At 41.0% G+C, this 19,132-nt stretch overlaps 1 protein-coding gene and 3 non-coding genes across 4 annotated transcripts in view; all 4 read left to right on the forward strand.

Moving 5' to 3' along the window:
• Window positions 1-19,132, forward strand: part of LOC126390617 (FRAS1-related extracellular matrix protein 2-like) — a 372,466-nt gene that overhangs the window by 104,849 nt on the left and 248,485 nt on the right. The window lies entirely within an intron of this gene.
• trnae-uuc (transfer RNA glutamic acid (anticodon UUC)) lies at window positions 4,510-4,581 on the forward strand. The gene has a single exon. It is a non-coding gene; the product is annotated as a tRNA-Glu (tRNA).
• Window positions 7,090-7,161, forward strand: trnae-uuc (transfer RNA glutamic acid (anticodon UUC)). Its single transcript has one exon. It is a non-coding gene; the product is annotated as a tRNA-Glu (tRNA).
• trnae-uuc (transfer RNA glutamic acid (anticodon UUC)) lies at window positions 7,451-7,522 on the forward strand. Its single transcript has one exon. It is a non-coding gene; the product is annotated as a tRNA-Glu (tRNA).

A 19,132-nucleotide genomic window follows, 5' to 3' on the forward strand; every position in this document is an offset into this window, starting at 1 on the left:
AGGCAGTCAAGAGGGAGAGCTGGAGAACAAAAAAGAAGAAAAAAAGAAAGAGTAGGCAGGGGGAAAGAGGTGTGCTCTCTGACCACGAGCACCTCCAGAAATCAGGTCAGCTTTTTCTCTCTTCATCTTCAGGAAAAGTGAAAGAAATGATAAATGAAATTAGCCACCAAAGAGTTCCCGTCTTCTGAAAAGCGATGAGGGTGGGGGTGGCAAGTGGCAGGTGAAGTAATAGGGAAGACAAAAAAATATATATATGCAAAAAAAAAGAAAAAAGCAGCGAGGTAGGGGCGGAGGAACTGAGGGAAGGTGGGAGGTTTTTTTTGAATGGAATCCAATGGCAGGTCCTGATGGTGAGGAGAGGAGAGAGTGGAGAGCCCCAGTGTCTGCAGCTCCAAAAGAGGATGTGATGAGACTGCATGGCTAATGAAGCAGCGCTCCTCTCTGGCTCCACAGAGAGCCCAGCCTTTTCTTATTCCCATTCATCATTAATTCAACAACGTTGATAATTTCATTAGGTTTTTTTTTCCCGCGCATTTTCCAGGGCCTTTATCAATAAATGATGGGCAATGGACCAGGGGCTGCCCCTGCTTAGCTAAACACACACTTCTCTCTCTCTCTCTCCATTTCTTTTTGCCTTTTTCCTTCTCTTTCAAACCAGCAAATGTGAATTAGTATAGTATAGAAAAAATGGGGGCACCTTGCGTCAAATTTAGTATAATCTACAAGCTCCTGCTTTCAGTGAGAGTCTAAGCATTTAAATCTGGCTGTTCACTTTACATGGACGTCATGGGTGAAAGCTCTTACACAGGCCGTTTCAGTAAAGACGTTTTGACGTGTAACAGTAAGAAAAGAACGGGTATAAATGATAAAATGAATGATGGCTGACTTCCATTGACCTCTACCAGTGTCAGGGTCATGGTGTTGTGCATACTGGCTCACTGTTACACTGTCATGGCTTACTGGGATTCTTGAATGAAACATAGCTATTGTTATTGTTGACTACTATGAAAAGTCAAAATGTTTAGCTGTTTGAAACTCTACTCATCTCAACACATGCCTGTATACATAAACTGGTTGACAGAGGCATCCTACTAACCCAGAGACTATTCTAAAGTGTGTGTACTAAAGTCCGACAGACAGGGACACTGGATTTTTGAGGCCAGTGCTGATATCGATATTCAAGAGTTGAAAATCATGATAACGATATATCTGCCAGTAGATTTCTTTATACATATAATATAAGCAAATAATCTTGATTGCTTATCAGCCGTCAAATATACTGATACTAATGTATATGGAATAAGCTAATATTGGCCAACATATCACCTTGGTTGATTTATCAGTAGCTCTAGTATGTACTTTGCTGAACACCAAGATTACATTAGATTTAGAGATTTTTCTGTATTGACTTATCTCACACGTTTGGTGATGCATGACTATCGTCTTATAAAAATCAGACCCAGATCAACTTCACCTTTAACCCTTGTAGAAATGCTCTGTGTGAGTAAGGCTTCAGCTGGCACTTGTCGGGTTAGCAAATAACAGGTTAGCATGAGCAGGTACGTTTTCTCTTAACCTTGTAAAAAAATATATACATCAGGAAGATTTTGCTGTAGCTATGAGCCCGATCTGATCCAACATTTTACTTAAAATAGAAACCCAAATTCTGAGTTTCAAACAGGCCAGGTAAGGTTAACACAGGGCATCAAACCTGTTTTGTCATTTTTATCTATATGTGTGTCCTTTGTTTCCCATTAACACTTGTAAAAGCTAAAGAACATTTTAAAGGTACAATGTGAAACACCTGGCCACGTGCTCCAAACCAATAGGGGGCAGCATTTCACCTCCACGCTAACTACTAACTAAATGCAGTGAAAGAATACGCAAAATTCGAGCAAACTGCTAAAACTCTGTGAGCTGGTCAAAGTAACACTGCTATCTTATCATCTTCACATAGCTGATTTGGCAAGACGACTGTAGTAAGAAAACAGCCACATCAAAACATGTCAACGACATTTGGAACGTTTTTTGGTACGGTTCGTGTTGTCATTGGTTGCATTGTCTGTGCTTTGTTTGTCTCTTGGCTTTTCTACAGTCTTTTCTTGAAAACAACAGATTTTATATTTTGGCTAACGCCTGGATTGAGACAACGATGCTAGATCACAGACTTGAACAAGCACTGAATAGTTAAGCTGCAAGATAGCTTAGCTTAGATATTTTAGCTTGGCTGTATACAAGCTTTTAATGGCCAGCTAATCACACCGGTATCTTGGATTTCGGACCTCGAATTGTCCGCTCGTCGGATTGTAAATTAGACAAAAGGAAGTCGAGGACATAAGAAGATCGCTGAACTTTTTTTTTCCTGCAGAGATTGCAGATATGTCAACACAACAAACACTGATACTGATTTTGACTTCTTTGTCCACTCATGTTGTTGGACAGACTGGACGCTACAGTGACTCCCAAATACCTCTTTAAGTATAAGCAGTACTACAAGACAGGACAGACCTAGCCTAGCTGGTTAGCTCAGCAACACAATATACAAGACATTTTTGGCACATTGTCATAACTTAATTTGTCACATTGTGTTGATAGTGTTAATTCATTTTTTAATGTTTTAAACTAACATAATATCCTTATCTTACACATTGCACCTTTGACAGACACCCTGTCAATTAAAAAAACAAGGCCTTGAATTAATTATTAATTTCATGAATATACAATATTGTATGTGACTAAAATTGGGAAAAAAAGGGGAGAGGTGCATTCTGGGACCAATTGTCCTGGGATCTAACATATGGCACTTGCAGTGATGCAGGGGGCATCTCAGGTAAATAAACCAGTATCTGGCACACTACAGTCGAGTTTGCCTTGGCACGGTTGTAGTGACATAGGGAGCTTGGCCGGGGTATGCATGTATGCGCGCGCGCACACACACACACACACACACACACACACACACACACACACTGAGCTAGATTGGGAGCTCTGAGGGGCTGGATCCAGGGATTACTCTAACCACATTTATTTATTAACTCTCAATTAAGTATGGGTGTCCCAGGGCTTAAAGTGGCTTAGTGAGCAAGTGGGACCCCAAGCACATTTTGATGACAGTCAGGGCCCCTGATCTCAGTTCACTCCATTTTGCTGATTAAATATAAGCTTTTCATCTGTGGATACAATGCTATTAATTAAATCATTAGACGAGTGATTCACTTATGAGCAAAGGGAGCAGTGAAAAGAGAGACTCACACGAGTAGCTCGCTGCAATAACTACTGAAATATTCATTATATAAAAAAAGATTGCCTAAATTCATTGACAAGGATTACATGTGTAGAGACCCTCTCCCTTCCTTCATTGGGCCAACCCCCTTCAGCATGGGCACACAGTCCCTTTTTGATCACTAGATAAAGGGATCGAACAAATGCAGGAATCACACACACTAGTATAATGGGCGTGCGCTGCCTCACTCACACACACGCACACACACACACACACACAAACACACACACAAAGTTACGATGAGCCTATTAAGAATGTTGCATTTTAAACAGTTCTTTAATGAAATATGACCATGGAGTTGTAATAGCTTGCTCGGGGGAAGTAGGATCACTGTAAATGAAGAGGGTAAAAACAGAGCTGCGTTTTCTGTTTCCCTGCTGAATTACAAACCAAACATGATGCAAAGTGTCCGTATTTGTAGTGCATCCCTCGGCTGATTAGGGGCCCGTTCATACACAGACACATTGCTTAGGAGAAATGCATCTTAAATATCATATATTTCAATGAAAGAATGCAATGCATAGTGCTAATCAAGAGGCAGTGAACATTGTGAGGTGGCTGCGTTTTTTTGTCACACAGCACAAGTTGCAAAAAGTTGATAAAGGCTCAATTTTTAAAGAGACACCGTGAAGATCACCTGGTCACACCAGTGAGTAATAAGCTATAGGCATAGATTTTGGGGGGCTGCAGGGGACACGTCCCCCCAATATTTAGAACATGTGCATTTGTCCCATCAAATAAAAAATGACAGTAGCAGAGGACTTCTATTTTGAAAAAAAAAAGAGGTTTACACCATAAATTGATGCAGAAAATACACAAATTGGTGCATAAAAAATTCCTGGAATGCAGGAAATTAAAGGGTTTGACGCTCAAAATTTTCTGACGGAGGACCTCCAAACCCCTCGTTTCATATGTGTCCCTCAGTGTTGAAATAAAACCTACGCCCTTGAGGAATGACAAATCTGCGTTCCCGCTTTCCAATCGTCTTTCTTTCTCCTCATCTTATGTGGCACGCTAGTTTTTTGTCTTGACCAAAGAGGTCTTGATCACACCGCATGGTTAAAAGATCAACCACATGTCTTTCCAGGCAAAAGCCCTGGTCACTCTGTTGTCAGGCAAAAGCCTCATATGGTAGCGGTTTGGATTCCTGGTTTCTGAAAATTACGTAAATATGCACCACATGCTTTTCTCAAAAAAAACAAATCTTGGTCAGTGAAAAATATCAGTCCCATATGGTCTAGCGGCTAGGATTCCTGGTTTTCACCCAGGCGGCCCGGGTTCAACTCCCGGTATGGGAATTGCCATTTCAGAGTCCCCGGAAACTTCAAAGACAGCATCAATATGGGGTTGTCCAATGATTGTGAGGACAATTTACTACTACTATTATTTAGCCAATACAGTAACCAAACTACTGACTAACTGGAGGATTTAGTAGCATCCAGTGCTGAGGTTGCAGATTGCAGCCAATTAAAACTTCTCCTGTGTGCCAAGTGTGTTGAAGAACTACAGCGGCCAATGCAAAGACGTGAATGGAGTGTTTGGTTTGTCCATTCTGGGCTACTGTAGAAACAACATGGCAAACTCTGTGGAGGAGGACCTGCTCAGTATGTAAATATAAATGGCTCATTCTAAGGTAACAAAAACACAACAATGCTTAGTTTCAGGTGATTATAAATTAATAAAAGTATAGTTATGAATATTATATATTGTTTCTACCAAACTATCCTTTGGATCTCTAACTGACAACATTCACTGAAGAAGCCGAAAGCTCTGAAAAAAGCACCTGAAGTTAAGAATATCTCATCAAAGATATGCCTTCCCAAGATCAAGAATAAATCTTAATGCTCATGATTTAACTGAGAGCAGAGGTAGCATTGTGGGTGGGGACATCTTTGCATTATGAGAAAGCTCAATGCTCATGCCTCAATAACTTAATACAAAGAGTCAGGTTTAAAACTACCACAGAAATAGAAAACGTATTACTAAATTACTTGCTGTAAAGAAAATAATAATGATTGTGTATTTTTAAAAAATGACTTCCCCATTCACTTTCCTTGGAGCCAGCATCTCATGGCCACTGGAGGAACTAGAACTTGGTACTGGCAACTTCTAAGGTTTTTGCCTTTTCAAGGTCAATTCATAGTTTCTGCATCTGTGTGTCTACAAGAGTCTGCTTTGGTCCATCTCTGCGGACCCCTATGCAGACGTCTGTGTGCAGCCCATTACTTTTGACCATGCAAGACTGTACGCACAGCAAGCAAGCCAACCGCGCATGCTCCAGCTACAAAATATCATCTCCTGTTCCACACTCCAGTCCACTCCATAACACTGCGGTCCAGCCAGCTGTAGCCGCTGCACTGCTGTGAAGTTAGTATTAAGTTAGATATTCGACAGGCCAAAGTATGTCAGAGCCTTCAGATTATTAAAACAATACCCCTAAAACACTGAGGATTAGGTTTTTACATCAGTAATACGTCATTTGCTGACTCTCTACATCAATGCTTGTATTTACTTTTAAGGTTCTTGTGCGTAAAGGTTTAATGAAACCAAGAAAATAATTTGATTTCTTACTGTAATTTGTATCAATCTACCTGACATGAATATACACATGGTGCTGTCCTAATTTTGTGTTGTTGCATATCATATTTTTGCTATATTTCCATTATGGCTTGAAATGGCTGAACAGATGGATTAGGAGTATACCAAGTAATAGAAAGGTATTTGTGTGAGACAGGGAAAAGGTTTGGTGGGAGGCAGCACTAGAGGCTGATAACCACAGACAGCTACAGCACTCTGTGAGGTGTAATATGAAACAAAGCTGCAGGTTCTTCTTTACTGTAAGACACCTCTTTCACCTCTCGCTGACATGAGAGCACAGGAGTTGGGAGAGGAGTTGGCTTTGATAGATGGACGGGCAGAGTGAAAGGGATACAGAGAGGCAATGGAAAAAAATTGGGAGAAGGAAAGAGATAAAGAATTAAAGAGAGAGAGGGAGAAAGGCTTGTCTTTCAGGAGCCGATGTTCTGGGAGGCCTGTCGGAGGAGGTGAGTGCTGTCGAGCAGATAGAGGCAGCCTGAACGAGCAGGTGGAGTACAGCGAGACAGAGCAGGTCAGAGCTTCAGTGCTGCCACCCAGGAAGCTAAAGGCCAGACAATCAGCATGGCAGGGGCCGCAGCTGTGTGATGCTATGATGGCTGAACAACTGAAAAGATCCTGACAACACAGTGTGCCTCTCTGTGTAGGCAGCAAACTATATTGCAGTTCATGCTCTTGATAGGAAAAACCCAGTGTGAAATGCTGATATTGAGAGAAGAAATCTCATCTATGTCTACAGTGTCTGTGCCATAAGTGCTCCATAGCATGCCTCTCGGTAAAGGGTCAGTTCACAAATATTAGCAAGACATTTGCTTGCCCACAGTGATTCCTGGCCACATAGGTACATTTGGTTTAATTTGTCCACGTTTTAGGATTGCCTTTACCTAGATCTCTGCTACCCTCACTGTTCTCTGTGGTTCAACTCCCAATTTGAGAACTTCAATTTTGGGATCCCTTGAAAATTAAATGGAGCATCAATAAGGTGTTTTACAGCAATTGTGAGGACAATTTATCAAAACCTCAAATCTGAAACTCAAGATGATGCTAGAGGGAAAAGTCAGAGAATCACCAAAGTCAAAAGCTTCATCCATGACCATGAATGTCAGTGCAAAATGTCACACCAGTCTATCCAATCATTACCTAAATTTTAGTGTACCACATGCTTTCTCGAAGAAAAAAAAAAAAAAAAAAGATTTCTGTTTCAAAAACAGTCCCATATGGTCTAGCGGTTAGGATTCCTGGTTTTCACCCAGGCGGCCCGGGTTCAACTCCCGGTATGGGAACTGCCATTTACGAATCCTTGAAATTCAAATAGAGCATCAAGATGGTAATGTCCATTATTGTGAGGACAAATTACTAAAAACCTAAACTCTAAACATCATGGTGACACTAGAGGAAGTCTATAGGCTTTATCCTCTGAGGACCATGAATGTCACACCAATCCACTATCTAATCATTAACTATATTTCAGCTGGAGCAAAGATGGCTGACAACCTGACAGACCAATATTGCTATACTGATGCTATAGCTAAGACTTCAACCCCCACATGCTTTACTTCTTGGACAAAACAGTCCCATATGGTCTAGCGGTTAGGATCCCTGGTTTTCACCCAGGTGGCCCGGGTTCAACTCCCGGTATGGGAACTGCCATGTTAGAACCCCTTGAAAATAAACAGAGCAGGGTGATGACCAAAATTTGAGTGGACAACTCAACAAAGCTCATGGTAATACTAGATGAAATTCAACAAAAGAGAGCAAAGAGCAAAGTTTATAGGACCATGAATATCAGTACAAATGTCACACCAATCCAATCATTAGGTATATTCAGCGCCAACATGTCTGATTTACTAACAGTGTCATCCTTAGAGCTAAGGCGCTAGCATGGCTTAAAGTTTACAGCAAAATGTCTTTCCCAAAAAATAACATCCTGGTCAATCCTATATGGTCTAGCGGTTAGGATTCCTAGTTTTCAATCAGGCAGCCTGGGCTTGACTCCCAGTGCATGAACCACAGATTTAGGACCCCAGATATGTTAGTGGCACCACAAATCAAGAGAGGCATTAATAGTTTCAGACTGATATGTCATGGAACCAAATATCTTCATCCCTGAGTACCACTAGATAACAGAGAGACAATACTGTATGTTTTCTAAATAAATAATTGGATGTGTCCAGCTTTTAAAAGGTGAAATATTCAAACTACAAGCCTGGAGAGGGGTACTAATCAATCAATAAACATACAAAACCAAAGAGAAATGGTCATAACGCCACAACTAAAAGATCTATTGTAAACGCAAGAATGAATTTCATCACTTGACTGCACAACGTTTTGAGCGGGAACACAACTCTACAGACGACAATACAGTTGAAACTAATGTCTGGTTCATGGCTGCAAGGGAAACCAATGGCAGGGGTACAAAAGCAGATGAGAAGGATGCTCCTCCCGTCTAGATAGAGTTGTGTGGTTTGAGCATCTGCCAGTTCACCACCCATAGGGGAGTGTCGGTGGGCTCTTCAAACACCCTGCGTGGGTCCTCCTCCTTTTGATGCTCCTGGAGAGGGAGAGGACAGGGGGAACAGGAGACACTCCTCCACACACGCTGCTGAGCTCTACTGGACCAGATGGGGGGGAAAATGTAGGAAATAAAACGGGAGAGGAAAACTGGAAAATAAAGAAAAAAATGCAGCAGAAACAGAAATGTACAGAATCAGCTGGTGTACATGTGAAGCAGAGAGAGGAGAGTGTAACAAAGCCACAAAGCGAGATTGAATAATCAGCACATGCAAGGTCTTTACAGCTTCATACTGAGCTCCAAAATGTCAGGTCCCCTTCTCTAGACTGTAGTCCAAAAAGATATGAGTAAGGTGAACCAACAACCGTAAATTTCTTATAGGTAACAATTTGAGTATTGTTTTTTTTGTGCGTCTCTGTGGTTACCTTCCAATGATCCTGTGATCGACTGCAGATTTGTCCAGTATTCATTCAGTCTCTACATTCATAACAATCAAGGACCCATATCTGCTCACACCTTGGTTTTCATGACAACCTTTTGCCTTGAATAACCCCAGTACACCTGGTGCAGCTCTCTCAAGCTTAGAGGCCCTGATACACCAAGATGACAGTCAGCCGTTGGGCCATCGGTGAGCTTTTGCTGCTGTGGTGTGTCCTGCACCGTTGGACCCCATCTCCTTTTCTTTTTTTTCCTTTTTTTTTGGACAGATTCACCATGTTGAATTGGTTTGAGCGTTGGCGTTGGCGTCTGCATCAGCATCGGGAGAGCCTGTCAGTGAATGACATCACTCTGAGTGGCAGACCAGCTCAGCGCACAAAAAGAGAAATGGAAGTGAGGAAAGTAAACAAACAGCTACAGTCAAGAGGGAGTGCGAACAAAACAAACTTGTTATATGAGGTAAGATTATTTTTCTTTTGCCACTGAGCCCTTTACCAGAAACATTTTGTGATGGTTTGTGTTACTGTTACTGGCGCATGGTAAATATGCTCTGTTCTTTCAACATTGGATTGTGATGTTAATGTGCTAACTGGCTAACTGGCATCAACATGGTCCCCCGGTTTTCCTTTTTGAATGACAAATACAGACTACTGGCGTCTGCTGATGTGGAGAGTTATGTCCTCTCACACAAGTTAACGCAGTTAAAAAATTGAAGAGAAAATAGCCATACAGTAAAAACAACAGCTTGTGCTTACTATTGTGTGGGACTATTCCCTACCAATGAGCCCTGACAACCTGGAGTCTTGAGATCCCCGTAAGGTTGTCAAGTCTGCAGATTTTGTTGCCTTTGTAAAGAGTCAGGCTAGCTGTTTCTCACAGTTTCCAGTCTTCATCCAAAGCAAAGGTAACCTGCTGCTGATAGCTTTGTGTTTACAATAAAGTATATCTAACTCTCTAAATGTCAAGCTATTAACATAAATGCAGTTTCTTCTTCAGTTGTGATACTAAAATTCCAGCCTTGTCTCATAGTAATACATGACAAAAACTTGTAAAGTTTTTCGTGGTGGTAGGAATGAAATGTGTCAAAATGACATGCTGGCAACATGAAAACAACGCTAATGCAAAGTCAGTGAGGATCTTTTGTCGTGGTGGACACAAACTTATTATAAAGAGCAACAAATTCAACATGAAAAGGGGGGAAGGGGTGGTGGATTGGTCAAACAGACATAGACGTTCAACTAGGAGACTGCTTTTGGTGTCCCATGTGAAACCACAAGTCAACGTAGTTACGTCACTTTAAGGACATTACATAATTATCTTTTTTTTAATAATCCTTTCCTAAACAAATGTTTTTCTTTCCCAAAACCAAACCAAACTGCAAACGTTTTCCAACTTTAACCACATTAACAACATGTTAGAAACTGCAACATTTCATAATAGCGTTTGCATTGGCAGTGTTTTCATGTTGCCAGCACATAATGTTAATACATTTCATGCCTACTACCACGTAATACATTGTTAAGAGGTCGGGTCTATTTATGTATTTCTGTGAGACTGTGTGTTGAAAATTCAACCTTTTCACTTTTATTCAGTTGCAATGTGTTAACACACTGGTGCGCCAGAAATCTCTGACCTTATGTTACCTTACATAAAAATGACCATATAGGCAAGAAAAATAAGAGAGCAACATTAAAAAGAATATAAGAAGTAAAAATCTATATTAAATCAATTAATCTGGAGCAAAAATATATTTCAGAATAGATCAAATTAAATAAAACACAAATAGACAAAAAAATAATAGACCATAAATACAGTTATAGAACGGTAATAAGTTGTAAGCTGCCCCAAATTCAACAAAGGAAATGAAAGTGCAAGACAGAAACGCATCAGTTAAAGTCACAGGAGGACAGCAGTGTTTTTAATTTAGATTTCAAAGTGGCTTAAGTTTGAGCGCATGAGATCATCGGGTAGCTGGTTCAATCTGTGTGCACCATAAGTCTTGGACTTTGTGTTATATATGAATTTTTTTCAGTTGTGTATGATTTAATTAATGTCCTCCATCTCATAATGTCAACTAAACTAAACAGCTAAAAATAAATCTTGCAACATTTGCAATTTTCAACAGGGTCATTTTGCTTTGGTAAAGCTGCCAATACTGCCAATAAGAGCAAAGGACAAACACACACACAGACACACACACAAACACACAGCAGGATCAGAGGGAAAGCATCACAGGAAGGGAGCAGTAAGGAGGAGTGAACAGCCTCGATAACTTTGAGTTTTTCTCTGTGTTTTATTGGCTGCTGAGAGCAGACCCATACTCAGCAGTTTTATATCTTGGAGGTGTCTTCTGGATAGGTTTAAGGCAAAACCTGCACTCTGACTGTACGTGTGTGTGTGCGCCCGTGTGTGTGCGTGTGCTTGTGTGGAAGTGAGGGGGGTGGGTGTTAATCTCTGGCTTTATTCTGAATTCAGAGCATCCAATACCAAACAATGCACACAGACACACACAGAATCCTATTTGGACAATTGGGAGATCAAAAGTGACTCCTCAAAGCCTAACTTTTTGGGTAATTGACAGGATGCTTGTATAAAAAACAGAGAGAACCATAAATAAATGAATACATGAAGCTTTTGTGTGGATTTGGGTGAGCATCTGGTATCAAACATACTCACACCTCGCGGATAAAAGCCATGACAGAAAAATTACAGCAACAATCAGTTAAACCCTGTACAAGAGGAAAAGCTGTTTCTCGCCGGTCTCCAACGGCTACCATTTGACTGACAGGTGTAGGTGAGAGGTAAGCTGTGGAGACCAGCAGTCAAATGGACAATGGAAGTCTCGCCCGCGCTGACGTACAGATAAAAACATCTTACACTGTCTGATCTTCAAAGACAGAGGACTGAGGAGCAGTCATGTCGAAATGGTTCAAAAGTGTTTCTGAATTATTGAAGAGCCGTGGGTCTTCTGATGACGTGATGACAAACCAATGAGCTTAATAATCAGGTGAGGAAAAATGATCTCCTTTTAAAAAACACAAAAATCAATAGCTCCATTTGAGAAGTTAATCAAAACATATAAAAAACTAAATGGCCCCCTCTTGACATAAGAGTGTTACTATTCGAAGACATAAAATAAAAGAGTGATGATATAATCTACAGCAGCTGAACCAGCCCAGCTGACTGGAGCTACACCACCACATTTGAGCTAAGGGCATTGTGAGGGATGGATACTGGGAGGCAGACATGAATCATATGTCTGGGAATTATGTCCACAACATTTAATATAGTGGGAGTGTATTTCTGTTCACAGCCATGTGGTCCCAGCAAGGCCTAGACGGGGGAAAACAAATCTGTAATGGGCGCACAATTGAATCAGGTGTCTGGTCCTCTTAAGGAAATTAAGTTGTCGCTGGAGCGGGGCCACTTAATGAGAGGCAGGCTTGCGGACAGTGACGAATGGAGGGTGACACTGGCAAGAGTGTGAGGCCGCCACAATATCTGCATTTGGACTGGTGATGATTTTTCATCCATGAACCCCCCACCATTCTGTTTCTTTCTTTCTTTCTTTCTCTCTCGCTCAAGCACACACATATACACACTGCCTCGCCGCCCTCCACCTTCCCATTACCAAGGCTTCATTGGGGACACATTTGCTCCCTGTGTGATACTAGCCATTTATTTGCACATATATTCAAGGAAATGATGACAGCTAATAAAGAGGGGAATCTTCTTTCCATGTGTTTTTCACTTCACGGTGCATGTTGATGGTGGCCATTATGTGATTTTGATAGATGTCTCTCCATCCTCACAGTCAGTCGCAGCACAATGTACACAGCATGCCCTCCAGTATGAATACAGAGATATACAATACTATTAAGTTGCAAGGGAACCCCGTTTTTATAGACAGGTACTGCAATGTTTATTTTTATTACATGATTTGATTTGGTCCATTATTATGCATTCATAAATGAATGCACCAAGGATCTTATCTACTCAACCTTTACTCATAAAATATTCATGGACAATTATGACTCAGTAATAATATCATTTTAAACAGAAGGTATATAATACTTATACTTATAAGACTTACACTCCAACCAAAAGTATCAAAATCAATGCAGCTGAACCAGAAATATATATTTTTTTATTGCATTAATTTATTTCTTTTAGCTAAAACCATAGATGTATAAACATAACTCGATACAGCATTAGAGGCGGGGTCCTGTTCATTTCTGGAAGTTGCTCAGACGCATGAAGCCAAAATGGTTCAACTGCCATGTATGAAAATATCTGGATGATCAGCCTTGCTCCCGCACTGTGTGGACCATAGAGCAGGTGCAATAGAGACGTCCACCATCCTAGCCAGCTACTTCCGCTTAAGCGCTCCGCAAACTTGAATTGGGTTAAAATCATTAAATTGTGAGGCTCTTCTAGACTTTTCAAATGTTATCAAACCAACTGGATTTAACACTGATAGTGAAACGAGTCATTTTGTGGGGGTTGCGATGCTAAAAAAATGTATCCACCGATTTGCAGAGCTGTCTTTCGCCACGCAAGTCCATAAGAAAAAGTCTTTTTGGGCTCAGTGGCATCATATGGAGGATGTAATTACACTGTTTCGCCATTATGAAAATTGATGCACCTCCTGAGGGCCTGGTTAAAACCTGGCACCTGCATTACCCACAATGCAATGTGACAGCTGACAATTCAGTCAGAGATTCAGGTGTCTTCCACGAGTAGCGGCAAATTCAGCCTTGAGCTGCTGGCGTTTTTTATATTTTTCAAAAATAACCATTTTCCAGTCTTGCATTTGCAAAACAAATCGTAAAAAGGCAAATAAAAGAAATACAAACAAATCAAAAGCAAAACAAATACAATATCTCAAATATCCCAAAAATCTGGTAATTACTAGCGTAAAAGCTGACTGAGTTTTATGTAAAAATTTAATCTGCAATGTAACTAGTGACTACAGCCATCAAATATTTATAGTCAAGTAAAGATGACAACATTTCCCTCTGAAATGTAGTGGACTAGAAGTGGTGAGGGAAAGAAAATCAAAATACTCCAGTGAAGCACAAGTACCTCAAAAGTAAATGTACTTTCTTACTTTGCACTATTGTATGTTACATTAAAGTGTTCATAGACACTCAAATTACTGCTGCAGGAGTGTAAATAGCAATTTTTTGTTAAAATACTAAAAAGGTCTCTGTCAGCCACCATGAGACAGCAACATAAGCATCTGGGAAAAGACAGACAGGAGTGATTTGAGAAGTTTCTATACATATTTTGATGCTATTTTTTTTGCAGTCACATTGAAATCCAGTTAAAAGCAATCAAAGTGGAGGTATACAGCCTTTATATAGACAGCTTTCCACCCTAAAGAGGTTGACTTTGATACTTAGTTTTTACACGGATCATAACCGCACTTACTCAGAGCATCCATGTAGATACAGTAACAAATAGATTTGTTATCCCCCTCGAACTTGTGAACTATTAAAATGCAGACCGATATGCAACTTGTGAGTGAAAAGCTCAGCAATCTGTCACCTAAATGGATTATCCTGACGTTGGAGATATTGCCACTAAACATGAAGACATGGAAATTTCTGCTATGGCAAAATGGCCTTGAAAGGAGGAGTCAGTCTCGTTCCCAAGGGTTGCTCCATCAATGTCTTCAATCCCGTCTTAAACGGATGTGAAGGGGAGCATCTCAATAGGTTTGATCTTTCTATGCTGCGTTGTCAATGATCAAGTGCTCATTTGTTTCTGACAAAAGCAAGAAAATCTTGACTCTCTGTGATGTTTGAGGAGTATTACGCAGCATTCCTTTTGTGTTTGACCTTCCCTATTATCTTCAGCAGAGACAACATCTACAGAAGCATCTACAATGCAAATTCAGTAACATAATCCATGTCTAGCACAAACAGTCAGGACCAATACTTGACACCGAGGCTCTCCACGTTGAGTAATTCCCTTTGATAACTGACCAGACACGGTCTACTGTATGCATAATGACAGTACTTGGAAACAGCTGTAGTGTGTTGACGATCAATGTCTGTCCTTTCAACACAGTAATTGTGAGGCCAGAGAATGGCTGAGTAGCCAAGGCTACTGCTGCAGGATGGCCACTGGAGTGAGTGGCCACTCATGTATGCCTTTTAAAGTTACACTCCATCCACCAAGACAAGACTTGGGCTTAGATTTAGTTGTGTGGATGGAGGCAGCGCTGCAACAAAAAAAATCATTGCGGAGTGTGTTAGAATTGTAGGATTCGATGAGGTTTCAACACCCCTCCTCTCCCGCTCCCATCTCTCCCAGCTGACTCGGTATGAATAATTGACCCCATAGTCTGGGCCCCTGCTCATTACTGGGGGAAGTGTCGGCCTGGTTTGTGATGCTATGAGGGAGGGTACGAGCGCCCACTGTCCGCATGCCTGGCTTGGTTTTCCCCTCTACCTCTGACCACACACCAGTCCTTCATCTTTAATGGCCTGTGCCGTGATCGGACATCCAGCCTCTCCAACCTTCCAGCCTTGCCCACTTCATCAAGCAGGTGAACGGGTTGGCAGTAACACATCTACTGCCAGAGAGGAGTTTTTCAAGAATTCTTAAGAATTCTCTTGTGAATTTAAGGAGTTTTGGGCAGGATTATCAAAGGGTGCAGGGGTAGATGGGGGAGCGAACACTGACATCCAGGAAAGTTCTGTGGGAAAGTTTTCAGGTACACACTCAAACTAGACGAAAACTATTCATGGTCTTAAGGTGAGGACTCTACTTGCATGGAGTCATGACTCTTTTGATACGGAAGTTGGGAAAGTCATCCAAAGAAAAGTTGCGAGGGCATTGTAGTGCATTGGCTGAAATACAAATAACCAGCAAATTCACAGAACACCACAATAAAATGAATCCCTTAATTCTTCATGTCAGACATAAGAAAAGTGCTCCTTAGTTACTGCTCATAGGTTACGGAAATTCTTAGGTTGCCATACGACCCATTTCTCCTGCAGAACAACGAATCTGACACATCCGTATCTCCATACTGTAGGTGGGACAGATAAGGCTGGTGAGCAAAGCCACCAAATGCTGGCGAGGAAAACAATAGCTGACGAGACGCCCCCCCAGTACATCAATCAGACAAGTCTGTCAGCTCAGCTCCCTGCAGAGAGATCCATGGGAAGCAAAAGAGGGACCACACAAAACACAGAGCCTGCAAATGAGAAGCCACAGTATGGATTGCTGTGTGATGAGCAGCCAAACTAGACGGAGACAAGGGATGGATGAGGAACAGGCGTGGGTCATGCCTACAAGGACAGTTAAATAGTGTGTGGGTGAGGATTTGCCTTGTACCTCGTGCGATGTTAAGGAATTTAAAGGAGAGACATAAACTACATTCATTTTAATTCAACGGGTATTATGCTTATTGAGTATAGGATTTCTGCAACTGAATTCCATTGTTAAACATCGTTAGTATTTAGTAAAAGTATTTGTTTGACAAAGTCCATTACCCAACATTTATTAACAGGCTTAATGACAGAGGTGATCCATTTCGATGTCAGTGTGAGTTAGCTGTATCGTAACTTTTTAAATCAGACATTTTAGATTGCAACAATCACAAAAACAGCCTTCGAAATCCTGGAGGGACTGATTATAAAATAATTCCAAATAATAATTAATTCTCTAATATGTGCATAGAAATGTTCTGTCTTTGAACACAAAGTACATGTGCATGCAAAATTACATTAAAAAAAAGCAATCAAAGGATTCATGACACATGTGCACCGGAATATTTTGTTCTCACCACTGTGCGTATGCTAGTGAATCAGAATAATTCTAAACTGCGAGGTGTGTGCCTGCTATTTGCAATCAGCATACTGCCATGCCCCCATATCTCAATGTATGGAAGTACGTTTGTCTAGAGGTATGTCATGGAGGAAGCGATGACGTTGTTTTACAAACATATCAGCGAACATCTTGGTGGTCAGAGACAACAAGCTCTTCGTCATTCTCTTCAAACGTGAAGATGCGCTCTCTCATGAAAGCATGGGCTGCGATATCCTCAAGCGAGGTTAGCATCTTAACACCAGCTTGGAGTTAAATCTGAAACTTTTATATACCCTTTATATAGCCGCAATTTCCAGGCACTAGAAATTGGTGAGAGTAGCCGAAATATTATAGACCAAATGAAATAAAAACAATGAAACCCAAAACTGTTTCATTTCAATATTCTTATGTACTCCTTCCTAATACTTCCAGACAACTAACCATTTGCGTCATGACTCATAAGGAATAACTACTTTCCCTGTAAGGTGGCAAAGGTGGAAGTAGCATGATGTTTTCATGCCACCGCAAACCTCACTGTGAGGAGGTAAGGGTGGATGGTTGGGAAGACACCAACAGTCAACTTTGCTTTTGTTTAACCATGATCATGACCTTCCCCTAACCAAGTAGTTTTGGTTGCCTAAAGTTAAAGTCACTCCGTGGAGTTTTTGACCTTGCTACAGAGCAATGATCTCTTGTTTTGTTATTATCCTATGCATGTTTGTTTGTGACGGTAATGCACCAAGAAATGTAGAATGTGCCGACAAAGGCAAAGAAGAAGACCGCCAGCAAGCAAACATTTATGATAACAATGCAAGTTTCGAAGTTTTCCAAAATCAGCTCTGCTAATGTTTTATCTATAAGGAAATGCAATCAACATATGTTATTAGTCTTGATGGATAGAGACGATAGATTTGGTAAGAAACACAGAATGGAAGCATCATTCCAATTACAACTGAAAAAATCCACAAGGTCTCTTCAACCTAAATGTACCCACAGAAGTGACATAGAGACATTTGGTCCAAGAAAGCTACAGGTAGCAGACAAAACATCGCAAACCACTGATTAAAATTTTGCTGCATTTTTTTTAAACTGTTGTGAGAGTGGAGTTCTGGGGCTCTACCTTTGTGCTCAGTAGATTCAGTAGCCATACTACTTAAACTTACTCAGTGGTCACTTTCCCATGTGACCACTGGAAATGGCTTTTGCCACCAGGGTAGATACAATACATTTGTCTGTAGAATAAAGGTCATGAATGGCTTATGTTTATTCCCATTTATTTTTCCATCTTAAAATTTAAAAGGGACCTCAGCTATGACATTAACAGCATTTAACAGCCAACATAAGTTAGCTCTCAGGGCACTTTGTATATATTCTGTATCAAGGGGTTCACATCTTACTGGCAAAATTACATTTAAGACATTGGAGATATAATTCATATGGTTCCCAGTGACTATGATCGCTGTATCGGCCTTCTATATGTTCATATTAAGCTTCTTTTGATTTCAAGTCAACAGCAAATGTCTAATACCGAGTGTGGACAAACATACAACCGTGCAAACAAACAGCACAAATCCTTAGCTCAAAAATCACTGAATTCATTTCCAAGCATCACACCCAAAATTCTGAGCACGCTCAGTACAAAATGTGTGAGTGGCACAAGTTTCAGTCCACAGAAACAAAGAAGAAGAGAGAGGTGTCTTACCCACAATGTGGATGAAGGAGATTATCAGAGCTGTTCCTGGTTGTTTCATTGGTCGCAGGCAGCCAAGAAATCTAGAGGAAAATATCGCAGAGCTGTCATTGTGTTTTCGGGGAGGGGGGGGAGAGGAGGGAGAGAGATTGTTTGAACTGGGAGTAAACGCTGTGAAAATGGTGGAGCTGGCATATTTACACCCAGGGTCTGCACAGGGGGATTACATGCAACGTTTTTATGTCACCCATTTGACAGCATCATCTCATGGAGGTTTTGAAGGCTCCCCCTCATTAGCTGTGCCGGGGCTGCATTTAACACAGCTTTGAGTTTATAAAGACAATGGCTGCCAAACCTCGAGGCCTTTAACAAACAACAAAGGAGAGGGTAACAATCAAAGTGCCCCTGTTCCATTTTGCCAAACTTGAGTGAAAAGTCCTGATTTACCTGCTTGTTAAAAAAAAAGAAAGAAAAATAGTTTACATGACAACTGGAGAGATCTAAATGGATATAAGTGAAAACTAGTCAACCTAATTGTGCCTCAGAGGACTTAATAAAGGGCGACACGGTGGTGTGGTGGTTAGCACTGTCGCCTCACAGCAAGAGGCGACAGTGTCAGCGTGGGTTCTCTCCGGGCACTCCAGCTTCCTCCCACAGTCCAAAGACATGCAGATTGGGGACTAGGTTAATTGATAACTCTAAATTGTCCGTAGGTGTGAATGTGAGCGTGACTGGTTGTTTGTCTCTATGTGTCAGCCCTGCGATAGTCTGGCGACCTGTCCAGGGTGTA

This window comes from Epinephelus moara, chromosome 5, assembly GCF_006386435.1.
Source record: "Epinephelus moara isolate mb chromosome 5, YSFRI_EMoa_1.0, whole genome shotgun sequence".
Taxonomy (NCBI): Eukaryota; Metazoa; Chordata; class Actinopteri; order Perciformes; family Serranidae; genus Epinephelus; species Epinephelus moara.